This window comes from Bison bison, unplaced genomic scaffold, assembly GCF_000754665.1.
Source record: "Bison bison bison isolate TAMUID 2011002044 unplaced genomic scaffold, Bison_UMD1.0 scf7180017864093, whole genome shotgun sequence".
NCBI lineage: Eukaryota > Metazoa > Chordata > Mammalia > Artiodactyla > Bovidae > Bison > Bison bison.
In genome coordinates, this window is record NW_011494665.1 from 773,035 (window position 1) to 788,899 (window position 15,865).

Here is a 15,865-nt window from a genome sequence, read left to right on the forward strand (position 1 = left end):
CAGTTTCATCCTCTGTAAAATAAGGATGATAATTGTATGTCAGCTGAGCTATTGTAGGGTGATGAGAAGAGGGCATCTAATGCCTTTCAGAGTGCCTTGCATCAGGCAGGAATGAAAACAAAACAAAGCTTATACCTTTTCTATCCTTGATTTTTAAACTTTTTCATGGATAAGGACTAAGACAGCCTCTTATTGGCCCCTGAGTCTCCCTAGCAACACAGCCTTCCTGGGGCAAGTGGGGAGTGTGTGAGATGAAGCGATTTCCCAGCTCTTACTGAGAGCGGGGGTGGCGGGCGTGGGGGAGTGGATGTTTGGGGGTAGGGGGGTGTCTTCCCAGGGGGAGCAGTGGTAAAGAATCTGCCTGCCAATTCAGGAGATGCAGGAGACATGGGTTTGATCTCTAGGTTGGGAAAATCCCCTGGAGGAGGGCATGGCAATCCACTCGAGTATTCTTGCCTGGAGAATCCCATAGACAGGGGAGCCTGGCGGGCTACAGTCCATGGGGTCGCAAAGAGTCAGACACAGAACACAACAATAATAAATAATAACAGAGCAAGAGGGGGCTGAAGCACACCCTGTTCCCTATGGAATTTGGGGACCATACCCGGACAGACCTCCAGAAGTTATTAACCAGTATGTGCAATATGTGTGAGTGGAGGGCAAGGGGGAGAACCAGAGTTTGGCAAGACACCAGCGGGCAGGCTGGCACTCCAGAGGGGCTGCTGAGCATGAGCCACCATGGTGCCCACCCCCTGTCACTTCCCCAGTGCCCTGTCACAGGTGCTCAATAAACAATTGTTAAAGGAAGGTGCTCTCTGGGGACAGGGGCTGGCTGAGCCGATGGAGGAAGCGGTGATGGCCCTGAGTCCACACTGCATGAAGGCCTGAGCTACTTCCTGACAGACTTGTTAGAGGTGCGGGTGAATGAGCGACAGGGCTCAAAGGAGAAAGAGTATACTCTTTCCTATTGATGGTTGCTTCTGTCAAACTCCAGCCCACCTGAAAACAAATTTGAAGTAACAGAATGGAAATAATGAAATACAGTGGAGATCTTCAGTTTTGAGAACAGTTTGGAGATCTTCAGTTTTCCAGAACAAGTGAGCGACCCCCACTACCACACTGCCTCTCCTTTATGGAGCCTCCATCAGACTTGGGAGGCCAACGCAAGGTCAACCAGACTCTCCATTCCAACTCCTGCCAAATTTCTACCCTCTGGCCTATGCATTTCTGCAGAAACTCCTTTAAGCAGATGGGGCATTTGACCCCTTCTGTCACCTGATGAAAAATGCTTAACCTGGTCTTTTGTCCCCTAGCTCGCATCCCCACCGCTGACTGCTCTCAAGAGATAGTCTGAGGAGTATATCACAGACAAGTGCACATACAGTCACAGCACCCTGGAGAAGGACCACACACTTACATACTCATTAACATGTGGATTGACAAGTACCTCTCTCCTCTGTAACCCATGAGGAGAGGGAGCCTTGAGTCTCGGCCACTCTGTTCCCTTACTGTCTCCCTGCCTGCCCTGCCCCCTACAAACGGTGCCAGGGCCCCCTCCTATGCTGCCAGGTACACAGCCTCTGGTTGCTTAGCAACGGCGTGCCTCTCCTCCCTGTCTCAGCAACCTCTCCATAGCTTTAGTATCAGCCACAGCAGGGAGAGCCAGGCTGGACCTGACAGGAGCTGCTGCTGCTGCTAGGGAATGTGTGGGGAAAAGTCCCCAAATAGGCCCAGGTTCTTTTTTAACATTTATGTTCCACACTGACTCTCAGAAAGTCCTGCCACCCTCCCTTGTCCCCAACTTCTGCCAGGCCGCTGATTCCCCCTCCCAACTGGACATCTCACCCAACTGCTGTGCTCTCTCTGCCCTGGGTCTCTGGATCTGTCCCATGTGATCTGTTCCTCTTTTGAGGTTCAAGGCCCCTGGTAATTCCTTGTAATCCTGTAACTCCACGTCCACAGGTGTCTATCTCTGGGGTCTCTGTGGTTGTCCCAGGCTCTCTTTAGGCCCCTCCTGCTTAGAATGAGTAACTGTCTGTCTCCCCTTCACTAACACTTATCCCCTCACTCCCCACCTCCAAAAACTGATCACTGTGATGACCCCATGTTGCCTTAGCAACCATGACCACACCCCTTGTTTCCACCTTTTCAGGAAAAGTCTGTGGTGGGAGGTGCCTCACAGAAATGACCCCCAGGCTTTCTGCACTCAGCCAGCCCCCACTTCAGGTTCAATGAAAACTGACATTGAACTTCTGGCTAACCAGAAGAGGACTGGCTCCAGAAAAGCAAGTCCTCTCTGCTGCTCTCCCTCCATCTCATCAGCTATAATGTCAGAGTCCCAGAGAGAAGCTCTTGCAGAGGCTCAGCACCTGCAGTGGGCAGGAACCCACCCACCCAGAACAGTGCTGCCTAGCGCTGCCCCAGCTGACAAGAGTGCCTTCCTAGGGCATGGCGACGATCCTCCTGTCTGTGTCACCTGGCCTGATCTCTTTACCTACCCCATCTCCCTCAGTCCCCGAGGCTCAGGTCTGACGATATCATCTGTGGATTAAAAACCAGGACTAGGGAGCAGTCAGCAAAGAGATGGCTGAGAAAATACTTCCAGAGTAAAGGAAGATGGGGTGGAGCCCAACTCCTAGGCAGGGTTGGGTTGGAGGGATGCTGAAATGAGGGCATGAGAGAGATTTAGGGAGGGAGGCCTGGATTCTGCCTTCTAGCAGAGGAAGCCAGCAAACAGCAGATGGAACTTTCAGGCAGGAGGCCGGACCGAGTGACCTCACCCAAACCCTGTGGTCTGCTGCTATTGCAACCTGGCGAGTCTCCCAGCTCTCCTGGGTCCCCAAGTGGGAGAGCTTTTTATAGTTCACTCCCCAACTTGGGTTTGAATAATTAAACAAGATGGACAGAAATAGAAGCCGGACAGCTAAGGCGGGTTATTTTCGGGTTTTCTAGAACACAGAGTGCTCCTGGGCGGCACCCCACCCCTGTAGGGGGTGGAGCCAGCATGACGGCGATGGGAGATTCCTGTGGGGGAAACCCACCCGCATCCCCCAGGGTTCCTTGGGGTGACAGGTTTGCTGTCAGCCAGAGGAGGGTCTCACCGCTTCTTCCTGGTCTTCAAGGAAGGAGAGGGCTCTCTCAGCCTTCTGCTCATAGCTCCACCCCTGGCAGGAAGTCCCTTCTGTTGTCTGTCAGCCCTTCTACTTCAGAGATGGTGACAGATACTGAAAATCAGATCGATAAGCAGCTTCAAGACAGACTGAATCAGGAGGAGGTGGCTACAGCTCCTCTGGCCAAGAAGCTGGAATCAGGTGATAGGAGGTTTTGTGTCCCTCTCCACCCCCACTCCCCATATATCTGTTGGGAAGCCGTGGTTGGGGGGAGGGGGATGAGGACTGGCGTGGAGGATGGGAGGCAGAGCAGGAGAGAAGAATTGAGGGTGTATGTTGGGGGACGGGGTGGCGAACTAGGCTCCAGAGAAGAAAAGACCAAAGCTGGATTAGTGTCAGGGCTGAGAAACTCTGAAGGGGCAAGAAGCTCTCCTCTTCTAGCTCCCTGGTGTCCTGTGTTCCTGGCATATGCTCAGCCTGGGTTTGCTGGGACAGAGCTTTAGCAGCTGAGCTGGGGATGGGGAGCGGTGGGGAGGGCCCCCTCAGTTCTCCATTGCAGACCAATCATTTGTGGCTTGTTTGCATAATACTTTTGGTTCAACCGCAGAGATTAGGGCCTCACCCCAACTCTACCCTGAGGCTTTAAAAACCTGGGGCACAGAGGGGGCACTTGTCATGTTTTCTCCCTTTAGATAACAATTTCAGGGGTGGGTTTGGAGGTCAGATTTCAGGAAATACTGAAATACTTATACTCATTCATTCGTGTTTATTCATTCAACAAACATTTCAAAAGCACAACTCGAAGTCTTGCCTTGTGTTGGTGCTGGGAATAAATTAGTATGGCAAGCTCCTTACTCTCAAGAAGCCTGAAGTTTAGTAGGGAAGATGGCCATCTTAAAACCTACTCTCCACCATTTTTGAGCGCTTACTATGAATTAGATACCATACAGGAACTTCGCAGAAATTGTCCCATTTAATCCTTATAACAAGTCTGTGGTCTAAGCAGCATTAGCCCCCATTTGACAGTTAGTAGAACCGAGAAGAGATCTGTCCAAAGTCACAAAGCTTGTAAACGGAATTGGAACCTGTGTGCACGTGATTCCAAGTTCTGTGCTCTTAACCAGTGCCGTTGTGGTGGCTAACACAGGAAAGAAAGATGTAAGTTCATTAAATGCCGTGGATATTCAAAAGAGAGCGAGACTGTCTTTAGCTTTGGGTATGTGCTATGCGTGGTTGGGTGGGGCAATCAGGGAAAGATGTGTTTTTGCCCTGTACTTCATTCATTCTACAAATTCTTAAACGGAGTATCTAGATACTCCGTCCTTTGCTCTTGGTGCCGAGGATCCTGAAGTGACCGAAGTCCTTGCGCTGTGGACATGCTCTTCAGGGACAGAAGAAAGGCTGAAGTTATAATTGGGCGAATCGTAAAGCCAAGTTGCCTTTACCCTCAGAGTTGTTCTGTTCTCTCCCAGGGACAAATACCCAAATTTCTGGGTAATCTAGAGGAAAGACCCGGCCGTCCTACTCTGGGAAGTCCTTCCTAACGTCTATCCTGCATTTCTTTCTGTTCCAATAGATTTCCCCACCTCGCATTTCATTTCTCTTTTTCAAGGCCAAACCTCACAGCAGTAACCCGGCAGGACGAAAGCGTCTGGCCCTTTAAGGCCACCTTCTTCCCCCCACGTGCCGTCTGGTTGGGCTGGCGACGCTGACGCACGCGTGACGTCAATGGCAGCTGGCGGAGTCTGGGCACGAGGAGCGAAGTTGGGATGGGGGTGGAGGGGCGAAACCCAGAGGGCGGTTTATTTGCATTTAAAGGGGCCACTCCAGGGTTGGCGCTCAAGGCTTTAAAGATTCGTGTATTTGGAAAACTTTCCGTCTTGCGCTAGGGGACAAGAAAAAGGCGTGGTACAGCTAAAATCTGTCGTGACTAGACTTTGCGATGTCGATTATGTCCTTCCGCGGAAAGGGGGAAATAGTCCCTCGGTGCCGGGACTGGAACCACGTGACCTGGAGGGGGCGGTTGGGGGGTGGGGAGAGGGAAAAAGGGAGGAGCTGGGGAGTCGACTGTCAGGCTTGGTTTCAGCTGCCCCCACCCCCACATCCTGCCCACCCTCCTGCAGCTGCCACCACATCCTGCCCAGCCGGGGGCAGGGAACTCGTGTTGGGGGGCACTGACCCAGGACCCGGCTTAGGCACCCCGTCCCTGCCCCCTTCAGTTCCAGGGTGGGGCATCTGCCCTTTGCCCCGGGCCTGGCCCCAGGCACCCTGGCTCTGAGCTTGGGGGACAGCTCTGCCAACAGTCTTGGACTCCTCTCTGCCTGACTCCTCTTCGCGCCCTACCCCCAGCTCAGAATGGGACTTGTTCGGTCCCAGATCAGAGCCCCATCCCTGGCCTAGCACAGTTATCAATAGACAAATAGAGGTGTTCAATAAAGTTTTTTGTAATCTTAACTCAGTTACACAGCTACAAACACATAAAGAAATTCATGCAACAGAATGCTGAGTGCATACCATGCCAGCCCCTACAAAGCTCAAAGTTGAGTTAAACTGCTGCCCTCAAGGAGCTCAAAATTAGCGAAAGACAGTAAATTAGAAACCAAGAATGCCAGTACAGTGAATGCATTGTGTACTGATGAGGTAGATACAAAGAATACACTATACAGAAGAACAGGAAAACACAAGTTCTCATGGAAAATGTGTACACAGAAGAATCACCAGTATATTACGTGTGCTGATGGCACAAGCAAGGTGGAAGATGTGGGGAGAGATTGGGGGCCTTTGTTGGGATTACTGGAAAACTGGGAGGAAGAATGATCAGCCCAATGGAAAGGATGACATGGATGGAGGTGAGGATGGAGATTGTCCAGATGGCTGTGGAGAAGGCAAGAGGGGTTAACCAAACAGCCAGACAGAGGCTGAAACGGTGGTAATGGCGTCCCAGAGTTCCATAGTCAGGACAACAGTCAGGAGAGCAGCAGCCCTTGTGGATTAGGCAGACCTTTCCAAATTAAGTTGTACAGGGGTGTTTGGGGAAGCACGAATCAAGGGAGCTGCTGAGGTCCCTTTGCCATACAAATAGATGAAGATGATACTGTACAGAGGAGTTTACACACTTTTTAGAACCTTGGTGGGCATTTGTCTAACTCCTAGGGGATTTTATGGCAACATTAGGTGACTTTTCTCTAAGAAAGATGAGTTGGTAAAGGGAGAGAAAGATAAGGGAGACCCAGGCGTCTGAGCCTGTCTAGGCATTTTTCACCTAGTGCATCCTGGGATGGGTCGTCCAGAGGCTAGAAGAAAAAGATATAGTGAGTCATTTTCCGGAAGTCTTTGTTATAGTCTAATTTGCAGCAGTACTCCCTAGATCCTTTCTTAGTTCTCCATGGAAATCAAGACCTCATGTTTGTTACTTTTCCTTTCCTATGAAGTTCTCTCTATAAATAAGTGTATATGTAAATCCTATTCCACTTGTAATGTCAGCCTGTTCTACTCTTTCCTACTCTGTTTTCTACTGGATTATCATTTCAGCGTCTCAGGGTCCAGGATACTCCATCTCCTCTGCTGAGCTTATACCTCCCTTCCTTTCTCTCTCCTGCTCTTCCTGGCCCTTTATCAAACCCTCCCAGGTGACTCACCTACCTTCCTTCCTCATTCCTTTGTTAAGGACCCAACATTCCAAGGCGGGGAGGACCAGCTGGCCAATCACAGCCCTGACAAGCCTGCCTCGGGCTTGAGATTGGCTGAGTTGCGGCTGGCGGGAGGCTCACCACGCAGATATATAGGATATTGTGGAGGGGGCTTCTGGGAATCAGCTCTGGGAAAGAATTTGTACCGGGATCGTTGATGTTTTGGGAGAGAATCCTTCAACTAGAGCTGGGGCCAGAGGGGTCTTCAGCTGGGAGAGCCTCGAAACTGAAGCAGGCTGATTGACCCAGCTCTCTTGGTCTCCTGGGACCTGGTTGCCCCCTCCCCACTTTAATTTTTTCCTATGACCTGGGACGCAGTAGTCTGAAGGCTTAGTTCCCAGGCCCGTCCCTAAGAAGTCTTTTCTAGCAGCCCTGGATCTCTCCAGTCTCAACATTCTGCTTTCCCGACGTCGGAAACAGCCGGAAAATAAACACCCTGATGACTAAACGGTTTCTCCAGCTAGAGCCTGGGGAAGCACTAAAAATAGAGGCCACAAGTGAGGGGAGGTTCCCCAGTTGAGGGGTGGGGGGTGGGGGGGCACTTTCCCATCGTGCTATTGCCACAGCCCCAAACCTGGCACAAGGCTCTGTTCTTCTCAGAGTCCTTGGGGACCAGGCAGATGGGCTCCCCCTGCTTACCCTGAGGTCCTTCAGGTAAGCCAGCTGTGCCTGATAGGGAAGACAGACATCTTCTGGTGCTGGGGCCCCAACTCCTAAATCTAATGGGGAACTAAGAAGCCACTTTTGGGGTCAAAGTGGGACAGTTTAAATCAGGTTTCCAGAAGGAGCGGTCAGGTGGAAGAGACGGAAACCAAGGCCAAGGAAATAGCCTGCTGGCTTCCTGTCTTAAAACATAGACAAGCCTCCAACCTATTTGCAAAGCAATTCCACTGAACTTGCCTCCTCCGAGGCTCCTGTGGGATAATGGGCCTAACGGGGTCTTGCCCTTGAGTTTATTATAAAGCAGCATGGGCTATCATTCAAAGCAATCTACTTGTATGAACTAATTTAATCTTCACACCAACTTATGAGTTAGGTACTATTATCATCATCTCTATTTTACCCATGGGGTACAGGGAAGTTAAGTAATGTGCCTGTGTTCCAGTTAATAAATGGTGGAATAAGGATTTGAACCAAGATAGCTTGACTCCCCCAAAGTTGATGCCTCTAATCACCATAACATGCAGCCCCTTTCAGGGATATATTTGTCTTAGCAACCCTTAACCTAGAATTGACTCTTTGTCCAGTAAATCAGACCCAGTAGAAATCAGAGTATGTGAAGAACTGAGTGCCCTTCTGTTCTGCAAGGTTCTTTGAGATCTAAGCCAGATTCCATCATTTCGTCAAGCTCAAGGTAGGAAGCTGACATTGGAGTAACGGGGAGTAAGTCTGACAGGGTCAGTTGTCCAGTACACATGGCACCCACACTCCTGTTGCAAGGCAGGAGAGGATTCACCACACCCTGGAGCAAACAGGAATTATAAACTTTTTAAAACAGCTACTACTGCTTCTTTAATAAGATGCTTTTGGGCGTTTCCTGTGCTGGGGGAAATTAAGGTCACACCCCTTTAAATTGCCCCCTCGGCTGTAAGTGCTCTGGGGCCGCAGGCACCCGGGATTAGGTCACCCAGGAACTATGAGCTGTCGCTTTAAATTGCTGGGCGTCAGCCGAGCCGGGTCCCGGGAAGGGAGGGGGCCTGTCACAGGTAGAGGGAGCAAACGAGCTCCCCAGGTAACCCCCTAGAAATGCACCTGTCTCTTTAAGTGGGGCTTCGGCACACCCTAAGTGAGAGAGATGGAATCTTCTCAACACCTAGCATCTACCCTAAATTTATCTACTAAGACTCCCACCTCCAACTCTCTCGGAGCTTGGGGGTTGGGGGAGTTGTCGATATAGCTTGAGAGCATGGGAGAGTATACGCGCAGTCCGCTGAACCTCCCCGGAAAGGACCTCCTCAAGCGCATGGTGGCAGCAGTGCTAGGCAGCCGTCCCGCCGGCTAAAGCCGGCACCACGGGCACGGGCTGATCCCTTTAGAGGCCTCTGGGTCTTGCCCCCCCACTTTGTCTTGCTCTGTCGCTTCCTCCCTCCCTCCCTCCCGGCAGGCGGAGGGATCTGCCGCTGCCGGCGCCGCAGCCTAGCTTGGAAGGGCGGTGGGTGGGGGCCGACCCTGCCCGGCCCGGCCGGCCCGAGGGAAGCGAGGGGCGGGGCCGCGTCTCCGGGACCGCCCCTACTCCGGCCCCGCCCCTCCGCCCCCACGGGTTCCTCCCATTGGCCCCCCCGCCTGTCCATCACCCCCGTTCCCCCACCCCTCAAGCTAGGCTGAGCTGTGCCTACGTCGGCCTCGACTCCCGGGGGCTGGAGGAGTTACCTTTGGAGCCTGAAAGGAGAAGGAAGCAAAATATCACAACAGCCGAGGCGGCTCGGGCGGTCGGCTCCGGTCCCCCGTCTGCCTGCCCGCCCGCGCGCCCACGACGGGGGCCCAGGCCCCCCGGCGCCGCCCAGGGCCCGCGCGGACGCCGTCCTCACTAATTATTCCCCCTGCCCGGAGCTGCGGCTTCCAGGTGCTGAAGAGCCCCGGGACTAGGGGCGAGAGCTACCCCCTCCCAGCCGTGACATCCTCCCTTCCCCCAGCGGGGCCGGTGAGTAAAGAAAAATAATGCGCCTGCCTCTTTAAGAGGCCCCCTCCCCCACCCCGTCCTGAGGTTGGGGTGGAGGGTGGTCTAGACCGTCCCCCTGAGAGGTGGGATGGGGTGGCCTCCTGGGCTGGGAGGAACTCGCGGAGCGGGCTCTTTTCGTGTGGCGTTGGTGGGAGATTACATGGGGGACTGTTTGGGTGAGGGAGTCGGCTGACGGGGACAAGTAGAGTGGGCTGTAATTCCCTTGGGTGTTGGGATCGGGGTGGGGACGGACGGCTTGGGGGCGCGCCGGTCTGTTGGTGTCCCGGGGTTACGGCGGACCCCCCAGTGGTCTGGGAAGGGGCGCCATCCTCAGAAGGGGTCTCCGGTGACAGCCAGGAGCGACTGACATTTTAACAGCCGGCCCTCCCTCCCTCTCCCTCCTCGCGCCGCCTGTTCCCTCCTCCTTGGCCCGAAATGGTGCAGAAGGGGGCCTGGGAGGCGGCGGGAGGTGGGGCGGGGGGAGCCGCAGCTGTTTGGGAAGCGGGGGAGGAGGGGGGATGGTTGTTCAGATGACACCAGGGTGGTGGGTTGGGGTGTGTGAGTGTGTGTGTGTGTGTGTGTGTGTGTGTGTGTGTGTGTGTGTCCGGGGCCCGGGCTTGCCCGGTGCCTGTGGAGTTGGGACGCGGAGTCACCGCGGAGGTGGCCAGGCAGGGCCTTTCCTTGGGACCTCCTCGCCCTCTCCTCCCGAGACCCCTGATCTGGTTTGTCAGTAGACCCAACTGGAGAACCCCCGGCCAGAAGTTTGCAGCTGTTCAACATCTGGGCGAGAGTTCTCCGGTCGCTTTCTTCACCTATGGCAGGCTGAGCTGGGCTGGGAGTGGGGGGTCTAGTGAGTGTTGGGGGGCTTTTGGGGACGGAGAGCCAAGGAGACTGAGATGCATCTAGTCTTTTACTCCAGTGCCAGCCCCTTTCCTGTCTGGTTTGGTCTTACAGGCAGGGTCTCCTTTCCCCTAGTGATTCAAGCTAATCTCTCAAAGGCCTCCTGAGGTCTCTCCCTAATGAAAGGAGGGCTCCTGAGTGTGGGCACCCTTGGAACCACTGACTTAGGTTATCCCAGGTTTGTCCTTTGAGTGGGAGGCTTTCTCTGCCTCTTTTTAAGCAGCTCATTGTTGGTGGGTTGGGGGAGGGTACAGTGGGTGGATCCTGTGTCCCCCTTTTCAGTGCCCAGCCCCCTTTTGAGGTCTCTGTAGCCTTGGTCTCTTTGGTTTGGGTGAGTGGTACTCCCCACCCCTTCCCCCCATTCCCTCTGTGGGTCTTCTAGGCAATTCAGGGCCCAGCCTGGACTATGGGAAGTTTAACGTCTGGGGCGGTGACCTTGGGCTGCTCTGGCCTCCAGATAGCAGGGGAGCCCAGGCCAGCAGGAGATTGGGTGTTTTGAAGTTAGGGAGCTGTCCACCTCCCACTCCCCTCCAAACCCCCAACAGGGAAGTCTCAGTAGTCAAGGAGAGTGTTGAAAAAAGCACATGTCAGTGTTCACAGATGTCCACCCTCCTGTGGCCGCCGGGTCACACCCGCCCCAGGACTTAGCCTGGCTGTCCCAGCTCCCACGGCATGCCTGGGAATGAATTTCCTTCCTGTGGTTTCCCAGTGTGTTGGGCAGAAGATGGGGGTGGGGTGGGATCAGTGTGAAGGTGGCTGAGTACCCGTTTGTATAGAGTGACTGGGGAATCACTGGAGTTCATGTGTAAGTCTTTCTCCACTTTGCCCAGCAGACATATGGACCCTTGGGTCTCAGTGGTCATATTCTCTTTGTTGTAACTTCCATGCCACCCCTCTCCCAACACTACCGGTAGGTGTTTGTAAATTTGTGTGTGTGTACATTTGTAAAGGGAAGGGTTTCTGATTTCTCTGTGGGAATGGGGAGCTTTTACTTACACTCCTTTAGAGGCCAGAGAGGTTGTTTTTTAAATCTGAGGTCACACAGCAAGTCTGTGTCAGTGCCTTAGTCCAGCCACCACTCTTTCAGGCATGGCTTCATAGCAGGGAGAGACCACAGGAAGGAGGACTCGGTCCTTCCCCTTGGAGGCCCTGGTCCAAGGGGAGAAGCAGGGCCCTGGTAACGGGGCATGGGCATGGGAGGTTCTGTCTGCTGTACCCAGTGCCTGGAACACAGTAGTGGAGGACTTGGGAGTGTGACGGGGGTGCCCGTTCCCCCCTACTCTGTACCCGCTGTCCCTGTGCTGGAGGAGCCTGGGCTTCCCCACTCTGCCTCTCTTGGCTCCTGGCTCTTCTCATAGGCTGGGAGATATGATCGTCTTTCTGGCTGCTTGTTACATAATCTCTCCAGAAGGTGTTTTTTTGTGTGTGTGTGTTTTTTTTTTAATCTTTCCTGGGTTTTTCCTGGGAGGTGTGATGAGGGGAGAAGGCAGAGGGTAGGCTCTTGAGGTTGGGGTTGGAGAACCGATAGTCAGGAGGCTGGAGGAGGCCTCCTGGCCTCCAAGAAGGACAGGAAAGAAGAGGCCTTGGGGTTAGGCCCTCACTGATTGTGGCCTAGCCCCTCCTCCTCCCCGACTCTGCCCTGGGAACGTCTCCGTGCTGTGGATTTTCCTGGCCCTTGTGCCCCCAGAGAGGCCTGCCTCTCTACTCCTCCTGTCAACCGTCTTCTGGCCAGCCAGGCCCCCACCCTCCCCGTTTGGCTTTGGCCCAGGCTCTCAGTGCTCGCCCTGGCCTGGTGTGGATGGGACCCTGTGTTGGACACTTTGCCTCCCACTCGTGTGCCTCTGTGGGCGGGAGGCGCCAGAAACGAATGGGTGGGCCCAGCATTTCTCCCCTAGCTGTGTTGAGAGCCAGGCCTCTTGCCTCCGTGTCTCTCTAGTCCAGAGCATGGTGGCCTTACTGGAGAAGGGGACTTGGGGGGGATGGGTAATGGAGACCTCAGCTCTTGGGAGCAAGTCATAGCTGGTGTTCACCTGGGTTCTGGAAGTGGGTCTGAGGATCAGACCTGGCCCTCGAACCTCAGCTCAGGTTCTGGGTCTTGAGGCACTATGCTGACAGGCGTGCCCCACCCCTTGGGATCAGGGCTGGGGCTCTCCAGGCTCTCAAGCCAACTGGTTTGAGGCAATTATCTGCCTTTTAGAGGGAAGGAAGAGATGGTGGCGGGGCCAGCGTAGCCTTAGCATCACTGTAATCGCTAGTGGCTTTTACGAGCCAGTCATGGGGCAGGAGTCCGGCCAGCCATCTGTCCTTCGGTCCCAGTTTGGTGACTTACTCATGGGGTGAGGGGGAGGCGTCCGTCGCAGGTGGTTCTCTTCTGGGAGCTGAACCCCTTTCTCCGTGGCGGTTGATGTCCCTGTCTGCCCACAACTTCAGCAGGCAGAATGGGGCTTAGACTTCAGGAAGGACTTACACTGGAGGTGGACGAGGGAGAGAGAGCGCGCTCCAGCTTGGCCGGAGAAAGACGGATCTCAGAGTACTTTCTTCTCCAGTGGCTCTTGGTGGCTCTGCTGAAAGGCCTTGAACTTTGGCCTAGTGTGGATGGTGCTATTTGGCTCCTGGAGTATTTATCTTCTCTTCTCCCTCGCTGTCTGGGACTGCAAGTATCCTGAGGAGAGTTTGTCCTGGACTTGTGGGATGGCTCGCCTTTGGGCCCCTTTCCCCTGGCAAGGGCGGGTGAGTGGGGTCCTGTGGAAACCAGCATGCCCGGGTACATCTGGCAGGTCTGTAGCGTTTAGTGGCACACGTGCATGGAGGTGTGCAGCACGTACATACGGTGTGTCCACACCCTGGAGCCACTGCGTCCTGTGGGGGTGGGGGTACTGAAAGGCAAAGATAATTAGAAGATCAGAGACTGGGAACAGGGTGAGGGGACTGGAGGCAAGAAGGCAGAGGCGTGGAGAACCCTAAAGAGAGGAGTGTTGAAGGGAGCTCGAGGAATTGAGTCTAGAGCTAGAGCATGGTGTGTGAGTTGGGGAGGCCTGGCTGACTTCCATCACTGCCCTTTGCCCACCACTCCATCCCCGCCACCATCTGTCCCTCTGTGGCCCTGGCTCAGCCTGCCTTGGCCCCTCATGCTACCCGCATGTCTTTGGGTGAGTCCACTTTGCAGATGTACAGGAGTTTCACCTAGCTTTGTGGTGAGCAGAGCACCTGGGTCTTTGGGTGGTTTGTCACTGGTCTCCGTCGCACTCCCCACTCACCCAGATAAACAAGGCCAGTCCGAGGTATCAAGGTTACATCTGAGCCCTCAGGCATCTCGGGGCTGACCCCTAGCCTGGGCGATCCCCAGGGCCCTTTGCATCTGATTTTCCCTTTTCTTGAGGCCGTGTCCACAAGCTCCCCTTCCTGGGAGCCTAGCCATGCTTGTGGCTGATCCTCTCTAGGGTGGAGGTGGGCCATGCGTTCACTGACTCTGCAGGAGATCCTGAGAGCTTGGGACTGGGGGATGACAGTTGCGCCTCCTGTCTGGTCTCTCTCCCCTCTCTTGTAGGCTGGGAGGAGAGGGACTTGTCTGGAGCTCTGGCCTGTTGCTGGCCTCACCCAGGCGGGACCATATTTACTCACTTAAACTCACCCTCCCAGCCTCCCAGGAGGCTCCAGGCTCTAGGCCTGGTCACTGACCTTGGCTTGGTGCTCTGGCCACTCCCTGAGGAGTTAGAAAGGCCCAGGAAGCATATAGAGAGGGAGCTTGTTTTGCTCCGCGGTCATGAGCACTTTACCCTCAGGCAGTACCCCACTCACCGTGTTTTCCAATATGCTTTGGAGACCAAAAACTAAAACTTTTGAGATCCCTGGGGACTGGAGGAAGGAAACCTCCATTTATTGTGTCCCTGTGTGCCAAGCTCTGTGCTGGGCATGGAAACGTAGGAAGATTCATTTATTTCTCATACACTATTTCATTTGTTTTTTCCTTTGTAATTAGGGAGACTGAGTAAGAGATTTAAGTGACTTGCTCAAGTTTTCCTAGTTAGGAGTTGCTAAGGGTTTTTGTCTAAGATTAAGGGAAGGATCATGCCCACAGGAAGGGCAGTGGAAAGGAAGGCCCAGGGAGACCTGGGGGTAAAAGGAAGATACACTGAAGGGAAGGACCAACTCAGTAGGATTCCCCGACAGGAAGGCAGAGGATTAGGGTCTGGTGGCAGGTTGGGGGTGGGGCGGGGCATGCTTTGGTTCCCTGAGAAGGTCTTCTGATTGACTGTCATGGGGTAAGGTTCCCAAAGCACGGATATGTAAGCAGGAACAGGTGACACTCAGACTCCTCCTGGGTACTGGTTAGTACCCTCTAAAGCTGCCATATGAGATGACTGAGGATCAGGAAAGATTTGAGCCACAAGAGTCCTGGGCTTGTGCGAAGGGTGAGAGGCATGGCTGACTTGAGCCTGATGGTAGGGAATCTGCCCCGGAAGGAATGTGCTGTTGCTCCCAGGAAGGGAGACCCTGCCTGCTCTCACTCCAAGCTGTGCAGGGAAGCGCTGTGCCCACCAGTCAGCCCACCTCTGCCTCTTACTCCTGGTGACCTTGGGCAAGTCCCTGCCCATCTCTGAGTTGGTTTCCATCTCTATGAAACAGAGATGCCTCCCCTGGGGAAAAAAAAGGTTAAAAGGTTCCATGGGAAAATTTGTGGTACTCAACACAGTGCTTGGAAAGTGGCTGTATCCTTTCTTCCAGACATCAGCTCCAGCCTGGCCCTGGACTTGGCTGCTAAGACCATGGTCCTGAAGATGGGGCAGGGGCGCACTGTGTCCCAGGCAGGAACTTGATGTGAGGGGGGCTGAGGAGGGCCTCGAGAAGACCCAGGGGTGGGCTTGGGAAGCTGAGCCCACCTCTGCTCTCCCCATCCAGACATCTCCTTGTCTCAGAACTGTCCCCTCCTCATTTCACCCCAGAGTGTTAGCAGATCCCTCTGGCTGCTTACTTATCTCTCATGATTTCCCTGCCCCCACCCCTGCCAGCAAATACTTGGGATTGAGGGTTGGGAGAACGAGGAGGAGTAAGAGAGAGCTGATGCTCAGACCTCAAGGGAAGGCCGACAGCAGGAGTGGGTGTGGGTGGGGAGAGGAGGGTTGGTCTCTTTGTGGAGTCTCCCTGCTCCAGCTGGATCAAGTAGCACGGAGGCAAGGGGATGGGGCAGATGACCTCAACCTTTAGAGCCTGTGTGTATTGACGGTTGGGGGCAGACCTGGAGGGAGGGCTGCTTTGGAGAGTGTTGCCTCAGGCCTTCCCAGTCACATCTCTGAGCCGCTGAGCCCCTTCCCTCCACCCCCCACAGCTGCCTGCCCCTCTCTGCTGACTGCCCTGTGCATACCCCATGGTGGCCTGTGAGGCCCAGGCTGACTGGGTGGGGACAGGTGTCCTGGCCCAGCTGTTCCCTCTTGTCTCCCCCACCTGTCAGCCCAGAGGGTGGGGAGCTGAAGGGAGCAGAGAGGAGGAACCTCTTGGCCTCCTCACCT

General features: G+C 54.4%; 1 long non-coding RNA gene across 1 annotated transcript; it reads left to right on the top strand.

The window, feature by feature from the left end:
- The first annotated feature begins 510 nt into the window (after positions 1-510).
- LOC104987363 lies at positions 511-5,030 on the top strand. Its single transcript, XR_825122.1, has 2 exons — positions 511-3,311; positions 4,723-5,030. It is a non-coding gene; the product is annotated as an uncharacterized LOC104987363 (long non-coding RNA).
- Positions 5,031-15,865: the final 10,835 nt, after the last annotated feature.